The 26,106-nt window shown below is 42.9% G+C and overlaps 1 long non-coding RNA gene across 1 annotated transcript; it reads left to right on the top strand.

Moving 5' to 3' along the window:
• The first annotated feature begins 8,583 nt into the window (after window positions 1–8,583).
• LOC137151296 (uncharacterized) lies at window positions 8,584–13,467 on the top strand. Its single transcript, XR_010919237.1, has 3 exons — window positions 8,584–8,674; window positions 9,136–9,586; window positions 13,268–13,467. It is a non-coding gene; the product is annotated as an uncharacterized lncRNA (long non-coding RNA).
• The last annotated feature ends 12,639 nt before the right edge of the window (window positions 13,468–26,106 follow it).

Raw genomic sequence — 26,106 nt, forward strand, 5'->3', positions numbered from 1 at the left:
CCCATGTTGTGTGCAGCTGCCCAACCAACTCTGCCAGCTCTATGCACTAGGGGTGCTGCTGCCTGGAGTAGACAGGAAGCATTGGATCTCCTGGACACTTATGAAAAGATTGCACAGGGGATGCAGGCGAAGGGATATGACAGGGATCAGCAGCAGTGCCGCGAGAAAGCAAAGGCATTGTGTCAGGCATTCCACAAGGTCAGGAAGGCCAGCTGTTGCTCTGGGGCTTAGCCGCAGGTCTGCCACTTTTACATTGAGCTGCATGTCATACTTGGTGCAGACCACTGTGGATACCTCTGAGGAACCCCAGACCCCTGCCTTGAACAGTGAAGAGGAGTGGGAAGATGGGTGGCTGGAGTTCAGCAATGCTGCAAGCTAGGATCTGTGCGAGACTCTGCTGGTCTAGCCAGTCCTGCCAGTTGAGCATGGATGAGCTCTATGAAGGAGAAGGGACCATGGGTAAGTGTATTCATGCATTTTCCCTTACAATATATCAGTGTAAAGATGGTGCCTGGCCCATCCCAAGTTAACAAAACACAGGTATCAACTCTCCATTATTTTCCTTGTCTGAGAAGAAGTAGTGATACAGCAAACAAGTAGAGCTGGTATCTGGTTTTCACTCCCCTGTAGAGTTAGCTTGCGGGAGGGACATGTGGAGCAGTTTGTTTATGTATGTAGGGACGTCCCTTATGAGTGATCTCAATGAAAGGTTCATGGAGATACTCTGCAATCTTCTCCCAAAGGTTTCTAGGGATGGCTGCCTTACTGTCACAACTGGGACATGGGAGGTCTGACTTATTGGTTAGAGGAGGAGTCAGGGATCAAGCCAGGTCAGATACTAGGAACTCAGAGTCCAAAGCAAGCCAGAGGGCAAACTAGGAGGCAAGAGGCAGGCAGGCAGGCAGGTCAGATTGCCAGGGGATCAATAGCAAGTAACAGGAACAGGTATTGCAGGGGAAGCCTTCCAAAGCAGAGAGATTCCAATTGCATGGACAACTTCCTGTTCCTGTGTTGGGTTTATACAGAAGCTGTGAACCAGTCAGGATCTCCACCCTTCTGCCAATCAGAGTCCAAAACTGGAGACTTCTGTCAGGGTTTAGCTTCTATTCTGGCAATTGCTAGCTGGTCACTGGGTGGTAGATTGGAACTTATTAGATCCAAAGAGCCCTGCAGACCAGGGTTTGAGGCCTGTGGTCCCTGATACTTACTTCTGCCTCTGCTGTCAGACAGTTTTACATGCCACTTCATGATGAATTTGATTAGCACCATTGCAGTCAACAGGCTAGTGGCATACATGGCTGGGCAGTGGCTGTGCTCTCTGTGCCTTTGTTACCCTCAGGAGTGAGATATCAGCAAAAATCATGGAAATGCTTTCTTGTTTCATGCAACCAAAAACGTTAATGCTCTCCTCCTCGGACGCAAGTTACTTTTAAAAATTTTAACTTTCTGAACTCCCTATTTTGTTATGGAGAAATGTCACCCTACTGCACTAGTGCCCATCAGCTGAGATGATTACACACAGGTCTATCATTTAACATGAAGGGGGAGGAAGAGTCGTTTATATGGATTGCTTTCATGGGGTATCCAGCTTTGAAAATAAATGTTTTGGCTTTGTCTTGACATTGAGTTTTGATAGTGATTCTGATGTACTGTAGCATTTGTCTTGCAGCAGGGGACAATCACCCTGGGGTGTTTTTTTCAATTGATATAATCTCTGAGTTATTTTCCAGAAGGGTCCCGCTATTAAACTTAATGGCATTCTTGTTAGGATCACTTGCCACCTCCTGCACTTTCCTTCTTTGAGCACAAACAGTTGTAAATGATCTGCCATTCTGCAAAATCTCATGTACCACAGCAAATGCAAACACTTTACATTTATTGAAGGGCCCAGTTACAAAAATATTTTTCTTTTACATTTTGTTCTATCTATAAATCTTTTTTTATGGCAGTTTAAAAAAAATAAGTAAACCTTACAAGACACTTTTATCACTTATTTATTTAATATCTCAAATTAACTGTCCTATTGCTGCAATTTGGAGGTTATGCAAACTTAAAAAACCATACCATGCTAGGACTGTAGTTACTATATAAATGCTGAAATCTAATCGACCCGTAGAGACAGTACAGCATGCTCTCTGCTGTATGCCTGACCAGCTCCATGAGCTAGTTTGGAGATGATTAGGGCCATACGCCTGCCCGCATTTTGTCCTCTTTTGCCCCTGTCAGAGGGTCGCTGGCCCTCTGAAGGAGTCAGGGGCTCAGTCTACCTCTGACAGGCTGCATGAGGGGGAATGAGGCAACTCAGTCTCACCTGGCACTAATTAACTCACTTAGTAACTGGAATTGTTGTTTGCAGTGTTGTTGTAGCATGTTGGTCCCAGGATATGAGGGAGACAAGGTGGGTGAGGTAATATCTTTTAGTGGACCAACTCCTGTTGGTGAAAGTTTGTTTAGCCCCAGATGTGGAACTTCACACAAATAGGCCTCCCCCTCAGCATCACTAGCTGGATGGTGAAGAGGTTGAGTCAACCTTAGTCCATCAACACCAAATATGTCCCAGGTCTCTTCAAGTGAGGCCTTCAGGACCCAGAAGGCTTTTTGGAGTCAAGGGCCTCTCATCACTAGCTGGGGGAGGGTCTCTTTTCTTGGTTCAAGATCTCCACGGCAGGCTGAACCACAACAACCCTTCTTAGGACATGACAATTCCTCTTTTTTGAGGGCTTATGATGTTGGCTGGCAAAGTCTTTCATGAGAGCCAGTTTACTCTGAGATTTAGCATTCATAGTCCCTTCTTTTTGGAAACTCACCCATGTAGGAGCTCTCTTTCTACATTCTGGGATCTGTTCCTCTCCCCAGGAGCCTCTGTTGACAGGCAGGCCTCATTGGGTGTACTGAAACTCTCGTTCAGGGAAACTGAGGCAGAGATGCAATGGTGGTGCTGCACCAGGCTGTGCTGTAAGGGTGAGGGCCCCTGTTACAGGCACCTACGGCTAAATGCACAAAGGGGACATAGGCATTGCAACATTTGGCCTAACTTTAGGCACCCTGCTGCCCAGTGGACTCTAACGCCTTGAGTTAGGTGCCCAAGTTCCCTACACAATGCATGGGGAGAGTTAGGCACCTAAGAAGGGGATTCACCAAAGCCAATATGCTGAGCAAGGAGCCACCTCAGCCTAACTCCTCAAAGGGATTTAGGCACCTAACTCCAACCCAGAGTTAAGCACCTCCCTCAGCTCAGGATTTACAGTCTCCTTGATGTCTAAACCAGCTTAGGACTTTCTCACATAGGAGGAGGTGGTAGTTGTAGCCCCACATCAATAGTCTAGTGGTTTGAGCACATGCCCACAATGTGGGATACATGAGTTCACATCCCTTCTCTGCCGGATTCAGAGAAGGGACTTTAACCACATTATCCCACCCCCCAACTGCATGTCCCAACCACTGGGCTAAGAGATATTCTGGATTGTGTTCTCTCAGTCTCTCTTGTTGAAGCTGTTCCACTTTGTATAAAATGTTAAAACATTTGTTGGGCCAGAGTGTGATGGTATAGCCCAGTGATTAGGGCACTTTCCTGGGGTGTGGGAAAGTCAGGTTTTTGCCTTTGCTCTAAATTAGACAGAATAAGGATTCAAACCCAGGTCTCTCACATCCTTGGTGAGTTCTAATACTTATTAGAGTTCTTATCATAGGGTATAAGAGGAGCTCCTCCTCTGCCAGCTGTCTTGTGTGGAGCCCAATCTGGTAGACCTGCTCTAAGGTGATCTCTGAGCAACCCTACCGGATCGGGCTCCATAGGTCAGATAAGCAGCATCACGGCTAGTTTGTGAATCCTGATGGGGTTGAGGTGCAATCTAGATACATGGGCCCATTGCAGGGGTGGCATGGGACTTTATTGGCAGAAATTTAGGAACTTTAGGAACTTACAGGACTAGGCAGCAGCTGAGCAGGGATTTTGAGGATCTAAATTTTGGATTTAGGTATCTAAAGTGGCAATTGTTTCCCTAAATCCTTTTGTGGATCTATCTAGAGGGTGCAAGGATTGGATCCCAGCAAAATTCTGGCCAAACCCTATGCATGGTGCAAGAGATGGGAGAGGCTTTTTGGCCTTTTTCTTTCCTTATGTTCAAGAAGGGCTGCAGGGGACAGCCAGAATCTGTAAAGGTGATATTTACAGCAGTAACATCAAAGAAGTATAAGACATTTACGGATAAATTGCCAGTCCTGGAGGCAACACATTTGTAGATGTATTTATTACACGCTTTACACTCTGCATTTATATATGTGGAAATACAGGGGGTTGAAGGAGCAAGAGATTAATGTACATTTTTACAGATGCATCTATTACACCTATGGAAGACTTGCCCTTTGGTTTTGATTAACAGTTTGATGTGTGGCTTAATATTGCATGTCTGACAATAAGATGTCATGGGACTTGTGTTCAAGATAGATGTGTCACCACTGCACTTCTGGGAAGAGGCTGGGTACAGTGAGGTGCAACATTTGGCTTTACTTTGCATTAGCACTGAAAACTTGTCCAAACTCTCGGGTCTTCAAAACTAGCAGAGAGAACAAGCCGCCTGGTGGTATTTTGGCACATCCAGCTGCAGCCAGAAACCAGAAGTGAAAAAGACTTAGTTTGGCTGTAGAAATGGGTGACGCATCAGTGGGGAGTGGGAGAAGGGACAGAACTCTTATTTTTCCAAAACAGTTTGCCAGTCGCTAAAGGTGAAGTTCATCCTGTGCAGGAAAGCCTATGTCCCACTTAAACCTAAAGGGGTGAACTTCACTCATGTCAAATAATCAGAGTTCATGTAGCAAACTATTTATTTTGCTCATCTCTAATATCAACATTATTTTTTAGTATAAAGATGAATTGAAAGGCTTTTACCTGCCAACAGCTCAGTTCAGACTTCTGGGTTTCTTCTGCAACAGCAGGTAACATCTAAAGCATAAAACTCCCTGCTCTGCTTTAGGTATTAGTTTTTGATGCAGCAAAAACCCAGAGGAATGCAGTGAGGTCCCAGCAATTAAGAGAAGGAGATGCTGATTTGCAGCCATTTGATTTTAAAATATATTTATTAGAAGTGGACCTAGACCAAACATCCTGAACTTTGCAGCTGGTCCCTACCTCTGTAATGTGCTGAACTAAAATCCCAGGTCCAAACACCTTCATGGTTGGGAAAATTTTGTTATGAATCAGAACTCTGCAGCTGAAGCTCATCCCCCAAAGTTTAAGCCTCTGCCTATGGGGCTGAATCTGATCTCATGCTGAATCAGGTGTAGTTCCACTGAAGTCAATGGGCCAGGTTCTGACCTCTCATTACTTTTACACCAGGGTAATTCCATTCACTTCAGTGGAATCACTTCTGATTTACACTGGTTGCATGAGGTCAGAATCAGACCCAATCTCTTAGGGATTTTAGTTTTCTTTTTAATTTAATAAAATCTTGGTACAGCGATATAGAAACACATGGGATTCTTCTGCTAAAAGTGCTAGTAAAATTTTACCAGAGCAAATGGACAAAAAAGTCCCTAATGTCTCTAAATAGAAATGTATACCATGAGCAGAGAAAGAAGAGAAATTTTTCAATACTGTAGCAGGTTCATGCAGGCCCCTCTGCTGGTCAGGTCCCCTGCACCCACAAATCACACACAAACATCAGCTTCATACTCTCACCAGTGCTCACTATTTACAAACTATCCTACCACCATCTACTAATATACACTCCGGCCTAATAGCCCCAGCAGCTTCACTGCTCAAGGGAAGGGAAGGGAAGGGAAGGGAAGTTCACCCTCTGCTGCAGCTTCTCCTCCTGTACTTCCTTCCTGGGATCCTTTATGGAGCCTGGCCTAACAAGCCCAGCAGCTGCTCCCCGTTAACCCATCCTGTGCAGGGTTCACTTAGCCTCTTACCATTCCTTTTAATTAGGGCACCAGTACTATTTGGGTACTGGGATAAAAGCCCCTCCCCCAGCCTGAGGAGAGGAGCTACTGAGCCTGGGACTCAACTAATTACAGGGGACAACAAATGAAAAAACAGGGATGGACATGAAGGTCAAAGGGCTAAACAAAGGGAACCTGACAGGGACACCGAGCGGAGAACCCTGGAAAGCACCCCCTGCTCCTCAAAGTTAGTCAAGGAGTCAGTGGATGTAGCCCAGAGGAACTCTGCTCGGAGATGTGATTGGATAGAGGAACAGAAGGAGGCCCCACAGTCACAGAGCAACGCGTCAGCCAGCCTCCTCTCCCTGGTGTTGTAGATGGCCACCTTGGCCAAGGTGAGGAGGAGGTTGACAAGAAGGTCCCGTGACTTTGTGGGTCCGCAGAGAGGGTGTATGTAGATCAGGAGGTGTGAGAGAAATGCAGCCAGAACCTCAGAAGGAGGTTCTGGAGGAGCTGGAATAGAGGCTGCAACCTGGCGCACTCCAGTTAGACGTATGCCAGGGTCTCCCTCACACTGCAAAAGGGACAGGCTTCAGGATGGGGGGTGAACCACGCCATGAAGGAGCCGCCAGCTGATATCCCCGGTGGGCAATGGAACCAAGGTAGAATACACACTGGCCCACTGGGGTCTCTCGCCCTCGATAGGTGGTAAGAGGTCCCACCACTTGGTGTCAGGCAGGACACAAGGGTGAGGAAATGGAAAGTGTGGAGATGTGCCAGTGGCCAGCTCGGGGTGTGCGGAGGAGGCCGTTGGGGAGCTCATGGGGCAGGGGTCTGATGAAGAGGTCTGGAAGGCCCAGGGTGAGGGGAGGGCAGGGAGCACCTTCCCTCAGGACCCACTCAAGGTAGGTCCGAGCAGCGGGGGGCAAGGCTGTGGATGCAGCACAGGCCCTGTCCTCCTTCCTCCAGGGGGAAACTCAGGACCCCTGCAGAGACCCAGTGCAGTCCTGGCTAGAAGAACTCCGGAATTGTCTTCTGGAGGTTGGCCAGGAAACTCGGGGTAAGGACCAGGGTGTTGAGTCGGTGCCAGAACATGGACAGGACCAGCTGGTTAAGAACCAGTGCTCCCCCCCTCAGGGAGAGGCACCAGAGCAGTCCTTTCCACCTCTGGAGACGCTCAGCCACTCTGCCCTCCTAATCCTGCCAGTTATTTGGCGGAGAAGGATGGGTGGCAGAAAGGTACAGGCCCAGATAGAGCAGAGGACCTGTGCTTCACTGGATGGCCTGAAGTGCGGGTGGGAGGGAGCTCGCTCTCCGCCCTCCATCCAGCCCCAACCATCAGGCCAGAGCTCTTGACCCAGTTGTCCTGGGTGGAGGAGGTCGCCAAGTAGACCTCTTGGCAGGCCTCCACCCGCACCAGGTCGCCCGGGTCCTGGACCACGAGGAGCACGTCATCGGTGTACTGCTTAGGGCACCAGTGGCAGAGGGCTGAATCAGCCTGGCTGCTCCCAGCAGCATGTCACAAGTACCAAATTATATTTTACAGTTTAATCATCTGGAAGATCTCCATATGTCATATTTAGATGTACTTCCTATTTAATGCAATACAGATTTTTCAAATGCATCAACCTTAAAAATAAATAACATATGGAGGCACCTATATAGTTAATTTGTTTGTTGAAATGGTATGCTTTTGTTTTAAAGAGGAATTTTAATGGGGGGAGGTGCAGAGACCCTGAAAATAAGAAAGTAGGGGCTTTTTATATCAATTTTTTTCAGTTTTCATTGCCTAGCTCAAGAATTGAAATGGCATCAGAAAGTACGAAGGCTTTATGTATTCTGTCCAAATCAGTGATTTATCACATTTAGTAATAATAATGAATATCAAATTTTACTTGAAGACTTGACACTGGAGTCTGAAGTTCTGAAAGTGCCTTCTTGTATTCTCTGTGCTGTTTAAAAAAAATGCAGCCACTTAATTTTTTTGTTTCAAAATGCTACCTAGTAATTGGATATGTCACAGTTGCTATTGTAAGCCAAGTTGATATATACAGGTTTTCTTTTTTGAGGATGATTCAGTCACTTCTAGGATTAACATGTAGAGTAACACTTGTAAATACTGAAAGAATAATTAATATTTTAGGGACTGCAGGAGGTGACAAGATAATGGCTGAGTCTGTGAGCCTTTTAAAGAAAGAGTTAGGACCAAATTCTGCCCTCAATTACACTTGTAATTCCATTGATGTCATTGTGGTGTAAATGAGATCAGAATTTAACTCAGAGTTTAGCATCATTAATCACGGGAGTTTGTAAATAAATTGATGGAAACTATGTAAGGACATGTGTTTACAAATACAAAATGTGAAGATCTAGTTACAGGTAGGGAGACCCCACATGGGGGGGAAAGGGCTGCAACCCCTATGGGTATGTGTGTGTGAGGGGGCCTGTGTTACAAGTTTGTACTGGGCCCAAAAAATTTATGCTTGGGCCCTGCCTGTGACAGAGTGCTGGAGGTGTGTAGGTGAGCCTGCACTCCAATCACCTGGAGGCTAATTAATGCCCCAGGAGAAGCTGATTGGGGTAATGATCTTATCGGGCTAGTGGGCTGGGTGAGGTAAACATTCAGTTGGCCCCATCAGCCCAGAGCTGATAAAAAGGGAGGCCCAGGAAGGAAAGAGAGAGACAAACAAGGCTAGCTGGGGCTAGTCACATAGAGGGCTCAGAGTAAGGAGACCTCTGTTCCCTCAGGTCCTGCTGAGAGAGCCTAAACTTTGGCAAAGACTGAAAAGAGGTGGGAGCATGGGGGACTGTGGTGATATTGGTGAGGGAGACTTTAAATAAAGCTTCACTGAGAGCACACCAGGAGGCCTCTGTGCAGTTTCTGCAGGAAAAGGAAGGGGAAGGAGCAGGGCCCCATTATACTACTGATTCTGCTTTAATGGGCATTTGGCTTGAGTCAGGCCATGTCTACACTACAGAGTTCATTCATCAGAGATCATAAGCTGCTTTAATTACGTTAGTTGTGCACATCCATATAATGCTCCTTCTGTCGACAGAGCATGTCTACAATCATTGCTCTTGCATCGACAGAGAGTGTTGCATTGTGAGTAGCTATCCCACTGTCCAACTTGCCACCCTCTGCCACTGGGAGCTCTGGGAATGGATCATGGTGCATCACCATCCCAAGATGCAGTTCTTTCTGTCCCATCATTCCATGGGCTTCTGACTTCGTTTCACACTGTTTTTCAACAGCCCTTGTAAACTGTGTGCCTGCCATCTCTGCTTGACAGCATGGATCCTGAACTGGTGATGAGTCTGGTGATGAGTGTTATAAACACAACGCAGCTGGTCCTGCAGTATTTCAGGAGCTGCGAGATACAATGAATTAGTGATGCCTGCCCTGCTGTCTGCATGGAAACAAATTATTCAAGATTGCTGCTGGCAATCATAGAATAGCTGCACATGGTGGACTGTCTGTAATCAGCTCAGGAAACAAGTACTGAGTGGTGGGATTGCATCATGACGCATGTATGGGATGACGAGCAGTGGCTGCAGGACTTTTGGATGCACAAATCCTCCTTCCTGGAACTGTCGTGCTCGCCCCAGAACTGTGGTGCAAGGACACCAGAATGAGAGCTGTCCTCACTGTGGAAAAGCGAGTGGCGATCACTGTGTGGAAGCTGGCAACATGGAGAAGAGGAAGGTAATTTGTCTGATGTCTTAAGTAACAACCAGGTTCTGAATGGGACTATTGTAAAACTCTGTCATATCTATTTTTAGTGGGTTCATGGGAAGATGTTTTTCTTCTTCCATTATCAAATGGCTTCACAAATCTGAAATTTCTCTTTGAGTTTTTGTTTCAAACAAAAACTTCTTTAAAAGTCAACAGGTTTCTCCTGATTTCACATCAAAACATACATTTTCACTTGAAACCAAATGTCAGTTCAACTTCATTGGAAGCTTCTCAGATTTGGTGGAATGGTCCGTGAACTTTAGCAAACCTGGCCCAAATTTTAAACCTGTAAGTCAAAGGTTCTGTTGATTTGTTGTTGGTTTTTTACACTGAAAGTTTTGAACACTTCTGTCTAAGCTTCCATACCCATCTTCATCCCAACCAAATTGTGACACACGTCATAGACACAAACTAAAACAAAATTAGGCTTTTTGTAAACACTTTTACCAATATCACTGTAGATTATAAGCATTCAGTTGGTACTGCCTGCTACTGTTGATATGGTGTGGTCTTTACTCTCTTCCCTCTATTCAGTAGAGAAGCAGCTAATCAGTCTGGCCCATTCACTGAGTGAGCTGACAACTGCAAGAACCAGATGCTAAGCTCTAGAATTTATTTTTCCAGTAGGGTCATCTAGGTCTTTGATTTGTTTCCTAGCTAGCCTCTTCTAAAGTGTTTTATCTGGCTTCTTGGCTAATTTCCACAAAAACAATAAAGTATTTGTATGTCTTAGTTTCCCCATAATCACCAACTCCAACTCTAAGAAGTCCCCTGTGTAAAGATGTAAAGTTTTTATTTTTGTTGAGAAAGCTGCCCAGTGAGGTACAGATTTTGTTATGTCAGATACAATATTCCTATCTTGTTTATAACTGCTGAAAAGAACATGCTGTAAAGCCTCATTCACAGATTTGATGCTTCACATTTATCAGAACAGGATTTGCACTGTGATGTTTGTACAATTACAAAAGTTATCTCTAATGGGTGGAGGAACAGTGTCTGTTTTGAGTGGAGGGAATCCATCCAAATCTCAATGGGCAGCAGAAAAAGAACATGAAAAACTGGGATAGCCTTTGCAATCACACTGATAGCAGAGAGTCACACTGATAACATGCAAAAAATCCCAAGCATATTGCAAAGGAGGGTTGTTTTTTTTTCTCTTCAGTTTCATCTAGAGTTTAATTTTAAGTGGAAGAGAACTCACAAATATATATAGTGTGTATACACACACTTTCCAAGAGTGCATCTCACAAGTTCCAAAAGTATTGTTGTTGCATAAAGATTTACATCATCACAAAAAATACTGACTAATGAATTACTTATTCATCAATGTCTATTTAACAGAACTGTCTGTTATCTTTCTGTACCTGTCTTTTAATTACTTTTCAGTCCTCGAGTACCTTGATGCTGCACAAGTTTTCAGGCCTTTAAAATGCTTTACCCTTCAACTTGAATTTTTATTTCCTCTATACAGGTTCATTGGTCTAGATTTTGAGTTAGGGTTAGGATGGATTGCCAGAACTTTTTTCTTATGATTGTCAATTCTTGGGGAAAAAAGTCTCAAGCAGATGAATTACAGATGTGGAAAACAACATGGAAAAATGTGTGGTGAGAAGCTAAACATATATGATGGACATAGCTCCCCATTTTGCTGTACGATGATAATATAGTATTCTGAATGTATACAGCAAATTAGAAAATAGCTGACTGAGACTTGTATTCCTCTGGGCATGAGATGCCCCAGCCTTCACTTGGGTAATCTGTGGTAGTGAAAACCCTGCTCCGTGTCTCAGCACAGCCTGCACCTCCAAAGGCCATTTGGATTAGGAAAGGAGGGGCCTTAAACTATCTTTGCTGTTCTCCCACTGAAAATTGAAGATGGGGGCAGCTGGCTGATCCCAAAGAACTAAAGAAGGAGAAAGTGGCCAATTAGAGGAGAGAATAACAGACAGCTGGGTTGCCACTAAGCCTCCCCTCACTAGAAGCCTGTTTAAAGTTAGGAGGGTGCTCCTGAGATCAGAACATGGATCAAGGAATGGTGAAAATGTAAGTTTTGCTGGCTTTTGCTCCAGGTTTGCTTGGAATTTCAGGTTTCTTGTGAACCTAGAACTGCAAGCAGACACAGAGGGCTATGGATTCATATAGATCTAACTCGCTGGTTTTCTTCATGAAACCTATGTGGTTTTGTAATCATAAGGTTTTCACTAGGGATCAATATACCCTCAAAAGGCTTGGAGTTCAGATGAATTTACAAAATTCTGGATACTTTCCCCAATCTTATCTAAACTATGTAAATCTCTGTGATCTTCAAAATTGGCCTGGAAATCTCATGAGAGCAGCTTTTCCTGTGAGATTTTTGGCACGCCTGCATCTAGTCCCAGGAGGAATTCCATAGGGACAGCCTCTCATGGAGTATTGCAAGGAGAAATTATAATTATACGGTTAAGGCACATGAGACCTGGGTTCTTTTCCAGCTCTGCTACAGACTTGCTGTGTGACCTTGGGTAAGTCACACAGTCTTGCTATGCCTCAGTTTCACCATCTATGGAAGAGGGATAATTATACTCTCTGTTTTTAACAGTGCTGGTAGGTGCTCAGACACTGCTCCCTTCCTCCCCATGGGAAGCTAATCTGAACCGTTTCAGAGCCTCACAAAAAAGGTTTGGTTCTGAAAACGGAAGACCATTTGGAATAAGAGTTGGCAATTATTTTATCCAAATGAATTGACTCATAAGTAATTTCCTTTAGTTGTTTCTGTTCCATAATGATCCCACACAGGCAGCACATGCTTTCACAGCTAGTCATGTCCTTAGCCTTAGATATTAGCTTTTTCATTGATGCACCAGCTTTGCTTTGAGTACAGATGTGAGCATTCTTTATTTTTAGTCTTTACATTTCTGTACTTAACACAGTTGCCAAGCCCACACGTTTTCTTGTTTTGTTTTTCCATTTACTATACGTCTTCTTGTGACTCACACAATACAGTCCCATGAGGTTATTAGTTCTCTCCTCCATTGGATGAATGCCGTATGAACCAGTCGACTGGAGAGATTAACTAAACCCATAGGCTAGTAAATAATTCTGTGATCATTCTACGGTCATGGAATTCTGGAAAACCTGGTCTCCTAGAATGATATGGCTAGCTCTGTACTGGAGATGTGGCAGAGGAGAAGGAAGCCATATTATCATCGCTGACTGCTGTAAAATATAATGCCTTGAGCCATAAAATTATCTTAGCTTCTCTATAAGATCCTTTGAGCCTGATATGGGAAATATTACACCATCTGCTAGCTTTAAAAACTCTTCCCTTGTTTGTTCAGTGCCCAAGGTCAGACCTCCTGCAAATTGCACTTTAACCACATGCCCCAGTAGGGAATTTTCCTCTTTTTGTTTTTGTTTTTGTTACAAATCATCAAAAAGAACCTAACGACTAAAACACTTTTCACAGCTAAAAAGCTGTGTTTATACTATCTAACCTTAAAAACACCACAGATGTTTTATTAATTAGTATATTTCATAATGTACTTGATACTAATAGCATCTCCACATGCCCATTGCTTGGAACTAAAGGTTGAAGTAATACTTTTAATTTCAGTTAGTGTTTATCAAGTGTTTATGAAACTTACCAATAAATAATTATGACAAACTCTTTAGGTCCAATGCTGACCCTGCTGAAATGGGAAAACCTCCGTTAACTCTACTAGGATCAGGATCAGGCCCTCAGTCTACGAAGCAATCAAGAAACAAGTGTGTTTGTGAATTTTTAATCTGAAAAATCAGAGATGTTTTACTAGTAAAATTGTATTATACAATATCATTAAATGTTTGTTCTCAGTTTTATGTTAAACATTTATTTTTTGTATCTGTTAAGCTTTAATGAGATTTTTTTTTAAAGGGGGCGGCAGGAGGGTGAATGAATTAAATCAGGGCTTAGATGCCAAGGTGAGAAATGCAGTATATACCGCAGAGACAAAGATCTTGATACAAATTTCTATTTCATTTAGAAAAAGTGACCCCAACACATGTCGTCAGCATGGGATCATCAGTACCAAAGCACAGACTTCTAACATTTGAGCTAAAGGGGTTAACTCCACAAGCTAGAAGCACTAGCAGACTGTTATTCCTTTTATGTGAGGTATGTGGCACCCCACTTAAAATCATGATACATTTATATCATATTACGATGAATACTTTATCCATCTGGCTTTTAATTGGTTTGTTAATCCTCATCACACTCTCATGGTTGAAGGAAAATATGGTTCTCAGCCCTGGTAGGATTGTGATGGCAACCATATCTAAACACCCAGAACCTTTGCACCTTTATGGGATTTCTCTCGTTGTCAGCATAACTCTTAAGAGGGAGGAAAATGAGACATTTGGGATCTCAATTCCTCCTAACTGTGCAAAAGAAACCTACGATAAGGACGCACCAATTTAAATAAAAAAATCTATGTAGTCTGATGTGAAAGGCCCTGCAGGTTCTTTTTGGTTCTCCACAAGAACTGTCTGACTACCTTTTTCACCAGATTCTGAGTTACAGACATCTTCCTTATGATTTTGTTTTTATCTATAACTTGAGTTGTTTTATATAGAACTATCTGGGCTGCACTACTTCTTCTTCATCTTCTGGACTGGTCTACTTGGAACATGTCTTTTGCAATCCAACATGAAAGGCCTGCTTTAAACTACAGGGACTCTGATGAGTCCAGTGGTTCTGTCAGTTGAAGTCTGTGAACTCATGGTCTGCTCCATTACCTCTCTCATCACGGGGGTTGTACTAGTGAGGGCAAGTCTGATACAGTGAATTCAGACAGGCAACACTCTATGAGGAAATTAAGAACTACAGGTGGGAGTAACGCCACAAAATTCAGGGATCAGATTCACTTCAGGAGAGCATCAGAAATTTCAGGTGCTTTTCTGAACTACCTGAATGATTTAAGCCTCTTGAGTCTGTAAAGCTGGGTAGCAAATCTTGGTAGAATAGGTTCTCTGACCTTAAGATAGCCAGAAATTCTGCTTCCAGTTTGTTTTCCTGTTCACAAAGAACAGCCATATGTCTTCAATTGGAATCATTTTCATTTTAGATTAGGACAATACAAGTAAAGTCTCCATGACAGAGCACACTGTGTCTGCAGTGATATAAACATCAAAGTAACTGCCTGTCTCTCTTCTTTACATAAATAGAGAAAGGAATCTGAATATTTCAGAACCTTAAATTATTTGGTTCAAGATTCGTTCTAAAATGGAAGAAAGTTCAGATCAGCGGTGTCTTTTTTCCCTGCTCTTTGAACCATATTAGGAAACCCATTCTGCAGTTTTGAAGTTCTTATTATGATAAAAAGAAAGAAATGACAGTGGTTTTTGCTCTTCACAAAGATATGGCATACATTCCTTATTTTCTGATTGTGAAGGAGCCATACCAAATTTTGAAAATAGTGCCCTTGATGTTTTAAAATGTTACAGTATTGGTAGGAACTTAAATCCTCCCCAGTGCCTAAGCAAGGATGATTTAAAATATTTCTGGAATGTTTCTACTTTGTGTGCTACTTCCAGATGTGTGTCTGTGTGTGTGTTAGAGGAAGAAAATGACCTTCTAACAACCATAATTTTATGCACTGATTAGAGCACTTTACATGGTGGTTTTCAGAACTCCCTGGATTGTGGAAAGAAAAAAGCTGCTTGCTAAAGTATCCTTGCTGTAGAGAACAAAATAGCTACAGAGGCCAATTCAGAGAGAAAACACATTTATTTACAGTAAATCATCAAGTTAATAAAGCCCACTTGAAATGCAGAAGTTTAAGATGACATGCTCAATTATCATTTAAAATGCCTAGTAAAACACGAGAGCTTTCTAGCTCCATTAAGCCCTTCTTCCACAGTTAGAATTTATGATCCATCATCCAACAGCACACAATTTTATCTGTTCATGAGCAGCAGGATTGGGTTTGTCAAACTGATTGGCCAGTTATGTAGAAAACTGTTCTATCTTAAACAAAACAAAAATGCATAAAACATTCCATTTACATTTTTTTGAGCAGTTGAAGGAATAGAAATTATCAAAAATTTATTTTCCTTCCCAGAAATATGTCTCCCCCTAACCTATGTGTCTATCAGAGGCTCCTCTTGCTTTGTTGTTTGAGCTCTTATTTTATAAGGAATGACGGTATTCTGTAACACTCAGAAAAACAAACAAGCAATCCCCCTCCAATTACTGCTTAATAATAATGCTTCCATATTACACAATGTAAATAATATGTAACCTTTTGCTATTTGGTGACTTCTATAATACCCTAGAAGTAACAGGGCACGATCAGGAAAGATTTAGCTCTTCAATCCTAGATATGCTTATGTTACGTACTGTCGGAATAATTATTATTTATGAGGGGTATTACCATAACACTATTTAACCGTAAATTCCTTTATTAAAACCAAAGGCCAAATGGTGTTTATGCAATTTCTCTAAACAGGTCTAAAAAGCCTAAATACTAAGCAATTTACTACATCCAAACAGTAACAGAACATTTATAAGCATTTGATGAAGTTTATTCTTTGAACCGGACATCCTCCCTACTTCATTCTTTCTGGCTTTATAACTCATTATTTTCAAGGTATTTCATTCTACTTGCTAGTCAGGGTCTTTCTTTAACACACAGACACAGACACTTCTTTAATTTCATATTTATCCTACAAGCATCTATATAGGCCCAGATCCAAAGCTCATTGAAATCAACGGAAAGAGCCATATTGAGTCAGAGAGCATTGAATCAGGCCCATACTGCATGTATATTAAAGCTCAATAGAGTAAGTAAAGGGTGGTCTTCCAACGGTATTGTTGAAAATCTAACACTGGCTTGTTAGAAGAAATTGGTTCCTCTTCTGTTTAGAAATCTGTCTAATCCATTTTTCCATTTGAGATCTTTTTGTAAAGCCCATCACTGAAGTGTCTAAGATGGTGCTATTATAGATATGGCAATTTCCTGCAATATCTTTGGGAGATCTTATTGAATTAAATGTAAGTAGCTTTGGAGTCCATATATATGCTAAGTGTATGTTTTATTGGGGGATTGTATGCAACTTCTTTAAGGGGGAGAGGTGGCCAGTGTAAACCTTGGGAAATTTTAGGAACGTCAAAGGACTATTTTAAACAGTGTGCCAGACACAAAAGTATTTCAGGGACAAACAAGTTAAGAGGATTTCCTAGGAGATACCTGAGGGAAGGAGAATGTAAATTCCCACCACTGGACCCAATCTTTTGAAGCTATAGCCTGAGGAAAAAACCATTGTCTGACTGATTACCTATCCAGTCTCTGAAGTGAAAAACCCAAGCTATATAAAGAAAAAGTTATCCTATGCATATGTGCAGTCCCCATCGGCACAGTGTAGTGAAGATGCCGCACAGAAGGGAAGCACAGCAGTCGACGGGAGTTACACAAGCTACTCTGCATAGCTTGCATAACTCCCGTTGACTGCCGCCGAATCGCCAGGTAACTGTGGGCAATTATGCTGTTTATTGTATCTGGAGAGAAAGTAAAGTGTAGACGCTGGCCGTTTAGGCCCTCTGACTTACTAGAGAACTCACACTGTAGGCAGAAAACGTGAAGCCTAGAAATACCCAGTCAGGAGGGGGAGAGACACAGATCTCCGCCCCAGAGAGGTGATGGCTTAGGAGCCAGGAGCCTACAGTGGGTGCCCTTGCAGGACCATGAGGGGGAAATACAGGTGCAATTGATCTGAAATGTGACAGATGCAATCCCACTGAGTTCAACCAATATTCAGTTAAATTTATTTGTTTTTAATTTTTTTTTTTATTTTATCAGATAACTCTCCTAGACTTTAGGCTTCTCTCATAGTTTAAAACACACAGCAATTGCTACAAAATTTTAAATCTGCTCTACAAAATTTATTTTATCCACTTATTCAATTATCAGACTGCACTTTAAGAACAAGAATGTTAACACACCAGTTCCAGAGACTCTAGGAAGGCTATCTTAATATCTACTAGCAAATATCTTATATATTTCCCAAACACCCATAAAAAATTAGGGCTTTCTTGAATTGAGTTACTCAAATGGAACTCGGTGGAGGTATCATGGAGTAAGTGAAGGCAGAACTTGGCCCTTAAACATTTTATTTACACTTGGATAACTCAAAAGCTCACTAAAAGCTAATGACTGATCTCATTTTTTAAATATATTGCTAATTACATAAAACAACCATAGAGAACAAACACACTATACAAACGGAATGGCCGACATGGAATTTATGCAGACAAGACAGGGAGTTCTTCATGCAAGTAATGAATGAATGAAGAGTCAGCTGCTTTTTCTTCGTGTTAGTACAGAAACAAAGGGGGGACAAATTCTGCCAATTTGAGGATGTGCTCTCATATCTAAGGATAAGACTGTCACGGAGGTCATGGAATCCGTGACTTCCAGAGACCAACGTGAAATTATCCTTTTCAACTTCTGTCCCAAGATGTGGGGCAGCGGGGCAGAAGCTGTCAGCTTCTGAGGGCTGAGGAGCTCTCAGGCAGTCCTGGAGTTCTAAGGGGGCAGGTGAGGCCAGGCGTTCTCAGCGGCTGTGGGGACTCCCATCTCTGAGCTGCTGCCAAGGGCCCCATTGTTGTCAGCTTGGGTGGGTGGTGCGGGCCCCCAGCTCCAAGCCACCACCAGCAGCAGGGACTCCATGGCTCGGAGGCATGGGGGCCCCGTTGCTGTGAACTGGAACAGGCAGCAGAGGCCCTATGGCTTGGAGACACAGCGGGGGGAACCCGGTGCTCTGAGTTGGGACCCTACAGCACCCAGCCACCATGGATGCCGGGGGGAACCCAGAGCTGCCAGCGGTGGCGGGGGACCCAGAGCTTCTAGCTGCTGTGTGGGAGCCCAGAGCTCTGAGGTGGGACCCCGCAGTTCCCTGCTGTGGGCAGCATTGGTGACCCCAGGGCTCCAAGATGCACAGCTTCCTCCCACCATGGTCGGCAGAGGGAGCCTGAAGCTCAGCTGGTCCTCGCAGATCCCAGGCAGGGTCCCTGCAGCTCCAAACTGCCATGGGGAGCATGTGACCTGGCCCAGTCCCCCTCTCTGGATGGACGTCTGTCTATTTTGAGTGGAATCAATCACTGGATCCCACGTGCTCCTAAGCTCCCTGAGTCTGGCTAGTGATTGGTCACTGTTCCAAGCTCTAGACCACTCAGGCACTTTCCCAGGTGCAGACCTCATGTCAGGTACCTTTCTTGGGCAGCAAGACCCTACAGTCCGGCTACCCCAGCTCTTCTGAGCCCCCAATTGATTTGACACACTCCCTCCATGTTCCACCTTGCTGTGGGCACTCTGAGCAACTCGATTAACCCCTGCATGGACAACATGGCAGGCGAGTAATGAATGCAGTCTTAGCAAAGGAATTGCTTAACCATTGACACTTAAATCTTAAGCAGCAATAGAGAGTTACAGATCTTTGGAAAATAGCTAACAGTCCCGAATGCACCCCTTCCTTCCCCCCACCCCTTGAGTCTCATCTAACACTTCCTGTGAGTACTGCATTTGGTCAGCATCCATAGGCTAAGCAGCTCTTCTTGCCTTCTCTCTTCTCAGCCTAGTCTTCTGCCACGAGGTGATGGACAGCCTTCCTTCACAGAGAGCATTTCTCCCTCAGGTATCGTCTTGGATCCTTTTGGAAATGTGCCCAGGCTGAGGAACTCTAGCTCCTACCCTAACCAAGCTTCTTTGTAGAGAGTTCATTGTAGAACCCATGGGGAATTCTGTGAGGATCCTCTTATGAGCTTCCTTTCCAACTGTTCAGTGTTTTTGGCAGGGGGTGCATGCCTTGTCACCTCACAGAACAGTTCATTGTGTCCAAACCTCACAGGTACCCTGGGATCTGGAGGAGTTAAGGGTCATCTGTGCACAGGGTCTGTGGCTCCACAGCAACTCTGGCAAGAGCTCCAATCCATTCTTCAGCAGCACAGCTCCATTGTTGGATTTAAATCTAGCATTGCTCATTAGTGAACTCTGTTATCTATCTGCCTGCCTGACATATTCCTACAGTGGTTCTCACTGTCATGTCTAGGCACTGGATTCGATGATGGACATTAGTGAACAGACTGTATGTGCAAAACTATTACACAGTTCATCATGATTAACAGTGTTTGGTCTGGAAGCATCTCTTCTAGAATATAATGGATTTTGAATCTCAAGATAAAAGCAAACTGGCAAAGCCATGCAGGAAAACTTGGAAACAGTGTCTATCTGGCCAGGCCCAATGGTGTAATTTCCTTGGTTTTATGACCACCAGAAGCACACTCTCTCTATATATATGTGACCCAGCCAGTGCCCAGGGTAGCCAACTGATACTGCCGAGGTCAGGGCAGGCTGCAAACGGAGAGCAGATTCTCCCAGCACTGGTGGGTGGCACTGAAGCCAGACTTCCCAACCAGCCACAAACTGCACTTCTGAATCCCCACAGAAGCCAGTGTACAAATGCACACAGCCCTCTTTACTGCATTTCAGCCTCTGGCTCCCAGTCAGCCACTAGATCCAGTAAAGAGATCAGTTATTTAAACTCTATGCTCTTTACTAAAAAGATTCCCTCTGACCTCAAAGCGTCAGCCACAGTACCAGTTCAATATAAGTTTGGCTTTTACCTAAAATATCACACTGCCAGCCAATCCTTTAGTAACTAAAACTAAAGGTTTATTATAAAAAGAAAGAAAGAAACCATAAGAGAAATGTTAAAGGATTAGAGCAAATCAGATACACACAAATGATTGAAAGTCCATATACATCAGGTTTCTAGAAGAGTTGTGGAGTTGCAGGCTTGTATAGTTTCTCTGATATATATCCAGTAACTGGATGGGTCTCAGTCCTTTGTTCACAGTTTCAGTTGCAGATAACTTGATTCAGAGGTAGATAAGTGTTTGAAGCTGAGTCCTGACTGAAAGACTGGTGACTAAAGACAAAATGGATTCCCAAGGCCTCTGCCTTATATACCATCTGGCCCTGGCCATGTGGTTTGTAGGATTTTACAGAAACTAAAATGGAGTCCAGAGCCACATGGGCCAGTCCTGGTGCCTCATCAGGCATGCTGCTCGTGGAATTTTACAGGAACCAAAATGGAGTTCAGAATCACGTGGGCAAGTCCTGGTGCTTCATCACGTGTATCTCTGGCTTCTCCCCCTGAGCCCCTTGCACATGGGGATATCTTAATAGGCCATTAAGCAGGCTATTGTTCTGCAGCCATCCTGTCTGAGTCATTATTCAGACAGCACAATTTGAAATACAGATATATCGGCCATATCCATAACTTCCATTACATATATCACACATGAACATAAACATCATCATCTTACTTAGCACATTATAACCTTTCTAACAGTACCTGGCATGGCACATCCCACGTGAATTAATATGATTTTGACATATTGATGTCAAACAATATAACAAATGCTCACCCCCACATCTACCCAGCATGACAATATATATATAGTTAAAAATGAGAATAAAAATCATGGACATCAGAAAACGAGAGGCATGTTATAACCAACCAGAGATGCAGTCCCAGATTTTTTTTTTTAGTCTTTTCTCACTTACTGATATGATTGCCATAGCTCTTCTGCCTGTGCCTGTCCAACATTGCTTCTTGTCTCTGTTGTAGTCCAGCTCTTCCATCAATCACTTCTGCAAAGTCTGTATAGACATCTTTATTCCTCTAGTTACCCCGCAGCTAGACTTGCACTGGTCCTTTTCCCCACAAGCTGAGGACATCTAGGACTTCTTTGCTGGTCCACAAGACTGAGCTGGAGCTTTATCATACCTCACTGCTTGCAAAGGTGGGCAAGCAGGAAAAGTGGCATTTTCAAAGCATGCTGGGGATTTTAATGTGGAAAGGAGGGAGGGAGGGCAAGCTTGCGAGCACTCTGACCCTTGGGCAGTGGAATTCAAAGTTGTGAACAGAGTGGTCACTGTTACAGAGAGAGGGGCATTGTGGGACTTTTGCTGGTACAGGTAATATAGCATCCACACTGGCATTTTGCTAGCAGAAGTATGATGACTGAGGACTTGACTGGTGTTGTTCATGGTGTTGGTTTTATATTAGCAATATAAAGTCTGGATTTCACCAGCAAGAATTAAATTTGGGTGCAGCTGCATGCAGACCAGGGCTAACAAAAGGCACCTTCTGCAAACAAAACATTGTAGTGTAGATCAGGACTCTATATAATACTAACATATAAAGAAAGATACAGTTTGTATTACGGACCAGTTATTTTCCATTAGCTTATGTATGTGGCATTAAAAGCCCTCTCCAAACAAAAGCACTGTGTTATAGTATAGAGAGAGAAGGTTGGTGAGGTAATAACTTTTATTCGACCAACTTCTGTGAGTGAAGACAAGCTTTCGAGATAGACAGATCTCTTCTTCAGGTCACTGTAATATGTTCGTTATCACAGTTCAGTCATCACTACAGTACTGAATTCTCATTCAGTGTGATAATAAGCTGGCGAATTACGAATGCTATTGTTGCTGTGTTGGAATGGGTACACAAAGTAGTTTACAAACGTGTGAGTTCTACTTAATACTGCTAGGTGTCCTGTATAAGTGATAATCTCTAGTTTTCAATCTATGTCTTGAGAATCAAGCCTTAGTTGGGGATGGAGTGTAACCTATCCTGATGAAAGACTTTTTTTAGTTAGACCAGTAGGTCCTCTCCACAAGCTTACATACATTTCTACTCTAAGGATCCAGAACAACATCAATAATAGTTGCACAATTTAACTGAGCTGCCTGGCAGTACACTGAGGGTCATATCCAAAAATGCCTTGAATGATATTAATGTAAGCTAAGACAGGGAAAGAGACAATGCCCCATGACTGCACAAAAGCCAAGCAGATCCTGGGTTCCTTTTGTGATTGAAACATTGCCTTACTGTAGGATCTTGAGAAAGTTATTTGTTGTGGCGTTAAAAGTCTCAGTCCTGATGGGATTGTGGTTAAAAGCAGGACCGTGCTGAAAACTAGATACTTCCTTCCTCACCACTCCCTAGCAAAAAAAGAAAATCTATTTTGTAGCATGCTGAATAATACATAAAAGTAGCTCTGCTAATCGTGGTGTGCTGTTTATCTTCTTTGACAATGACATGCTGTTGATACACCATCTTTTGCTCTATCCCCACTGAGGGATATTTCAGACTTGCAAATATAAAGCCTTATTGGCATCCTGAGAAAATAAATGGAATTCACTACTTCAATGAGAGTATTTAAAATAATATGCCTGCACACTTCAATAGGAATATAGATATAATAAAAAAAAATATTACTAAGCTACATATTCAGAAAAACAATACCACAGTCACAGGAGGTTCTGGAAACAATGACGTGTTTTCTAAATAGTCTTGAGAAGGCAAACACTGGCAGGGATTGAATTGGATTTACATTATTTTACCTTCTTGGATCTTTTATTCTTCATCACATTTATAAACATGTGCTTAATTCAGGATGTCTTCCTTTGGTTTCAGATCAAATATGAATTAAGTTCTGTAGACCTTTTGTTCTGCAATGCATGTAAGTGACAGCTCATGAAATTCTATTCTTTTTTCTTTTTCATGAAAGTGCCAAGATAAATTACTCTTTGAAAGTAGCAAAAGAACAAAAAGACTAAGTAATGTGAATTTCAGATGAGAACTAGTGTCTGTAACTGAAATATTCTCTTTATATCCCAAAAAATGCTTTATTAAAATGAAATGCCCTATTTGAGCAGATTTTTCTGCTAAATAGTGATTAAAAGTGACTATATATGATGATAGATTACAGAAAATTACAGTATGCATGTTCTGCTTGATTTACATTGTGTATTTGTTTGTGTGCTGTGGGGTGGATTACCCTAAAAACAGCATATGGATTTTGTGCTGAGAATGCCTTCCACCTATTGTAACATCTATTTTATGAGAATTTGCTAAGGGATCTTGTATCATGTGTATGTGGTATTAAAATCAGTTTAATACCTCTGGTGATTCTGAATCATAGAATCATAGAATATTAGAGTTGGAAGGGACCTCAGGAGGTCATCTAGTCCAACCCCCTGCTCAAAGCAGGACTAACCTCAGCTATATCATCCCAACCAGGGCTTTGTCAAGCCTCACCTTAAAAACCTCTAAGGATGGAGATTCCACCACCTCCCTAGGTAACCCATTTCAGTGCTTCACCACCCTCCTAGTAAAAAACTTTTTCCTAATGTCCAACTTAGACCTCCCGCCCTGCAACTTGAGACCGTTGCAGACACTAGTTCTCATCTGAAGTCCACATAAAGACCACTGGAACTAAATGAAGCATTAATGGCACTGCCTGATACTTAATTCCTGTGACAATCAGCCAATTCATCAGTAAGTTGCCCTTATAGGAATGCGGTCACAGATTTCATCTGCTCACTTCAGAGATGTGGTTTCTTTCATTTTGTTAACATCCTAGAGAGTGCTCTGAGCACTTTCCAGAGTAAATACTATTTCAAAACATGATGGAAGGGGTGTACGTGTGTGTGATTCTCTTCCCATTTACACCAGTCTAATTACACTGGAATCAATGGGATTACTCACATGAGTAAAGTTATTTATGCGCCTGAGCATTTGCAGCAATGAGTCGTTAATTAGTGATTGCTGCTATATATTGCCTCAAATTGCCTGAGCTGACTGACCTGTAGGGCATGCTGCAAAATCTATCTATTTGATGGGGCTACTGGGGAAGGATCAAGGCAGACAGTTGTGGTTGGAGTGGGATAGGGTGCATGAACATTTAGCAAAACTAAAACAGTTTGGTTTAAAAAGTACAGCGTACAACCTCTAAAGGATTATCATCGTGTAAGCAGTTTATTCAGATTTCATAACTTCTGTTCAGGATGATGTAGATTTCAGAAGGTGTCAAGCTGAGTAGGTCCAGCTCAAAGAATTTACAAGCTGTAAGGGTGAAGCTGGTAGTATGTAAGCTTAGGAAACCTAACTGAGATCTGGATCTGAGTGATTCAGCTCAAGGAATTTCAAAACTCTGATTGCAAGTGAATTGGATGGGGGACAATGGAGAGGTGATGAGAGCTGGAAGGATGTCAGGCTGTTAGAAACGGCAAGTGATGCACAATGCTCATGGGATGGTTTGGTAAGAGTCCAGGTCACACCCAGGAGCCTATGATGTTAAGAGCAGTCCTGTAGGGGAGAGCACGTGGATGATGAGGGAAGCCACTGGGACTCAGTGCCCCTCTGTGACTCTACATTGTTCCAATGCGAAGAAACCTGGATGCCTGGTTCTCTCCACTGATATCTGTGGGAGCTGCTATTGGTGGTGTTTTGAAAGGACCTAAATGCTGCTCCGGGAAGGTCCTTGGGTCTGGAGGTGATGGGGGCTGTTCTAACTGCAGTGCAACAAAATTCAGAGTGGTTCAACACGACAAGAAAAAATGAGTGCAATGAAAAGGCTCTCTTGACAGTACTTCATGCTGAGCTGGAAAGGAGCAGAACGATAAGTGGCCTAGGGCTATATTACTGCCCAGTTTCTGAGCAGCCTTTGGAACGTCAATGTTCTTCCTTATTCTCTCTACAATACTTCAGACACTCTGACTCAAATTCAGAGCTGGCAGAAGAGGAGCAACTGTACTAATGTAAGTGGAGCAACAGCCCCTTACAGCTGCTCTGAATTTGACCCTCTTTTGTCAGAATCACTTCTCTTAGCCAGACAAACAGGTGGACTGAGGAAGGTGAACAGTCATATGTTGTCATTGTTCCTATGGAAACCGTTTTCCCTCATACCCATGTGCATAGCACATCTGTCTCACTTTCTTCTCGTGCATTCAGAAGAGAACAATACAGGTTACGGTGTGAGACTGCTCTGTAAAATAACATTCAACACTACAACCTTGCCTACAGCTTAAGGGGTTGCTGCTTTTCTGAAGCAGACTGTCTTGGTGCTTTGTGCTGTGTCTGAGTTACAAACAGTTACATCTAAAGGGGGGAAGGGTGTATCTCTTTCTCCCAGGCACTTTGTGCCCTATCTAGAGATAAAGTGATCCCACTCAAAAATAAGTACAGCCTGTACTCTTGTCTGTGCTATCTCTTTCACATGAGACGCTTTCCTACTCTTTTAAAAAAATTTAACTCTGACCACTAACTTAGCACTCACTGCCATTCAGATGGGAAAATTTAGCATTTCTACATTCTGCAATTGTTACTAATTTTCCTGGTTATGTTGAACCACTAGAAAATTGGTAGATGCCTTACATTTTCTCCATGTTTGTTTTGGCTGATCTACCTCTGCAGCATCTCTCTCCTCCATAGTATAGCTTCTCTGTTTATATTAATTCTTTGTTTCAGACCCACTGAGGATTACACACTCCCACTACAGAACAACATTTGGGATGTATTATTTTTAAAATATTTGGGATATATCGGACACCTCCTGCCCTATCAACTGTTATGTACTATTGCATAAACATTTTATCTAAATTGCTCGTGCTGTCTAGAGC

Source organism: Emydura macquarii, unplaced genomic scaffold (genome assembly GCF_026122565.2).
Source record: "Emydura macquarii macquarii isolate MOO-44397 ecotype Brisbane River unplaced genomic scaffold, CSIRO-AGI_Emac_v2 contig_1045, whole genome shotgun sequence".
Taxonomy (NCBI): Eukaryota; Metazoa; Chordata; order Testudines; family Chelidae; genus Emydura; species Emydura macquarii.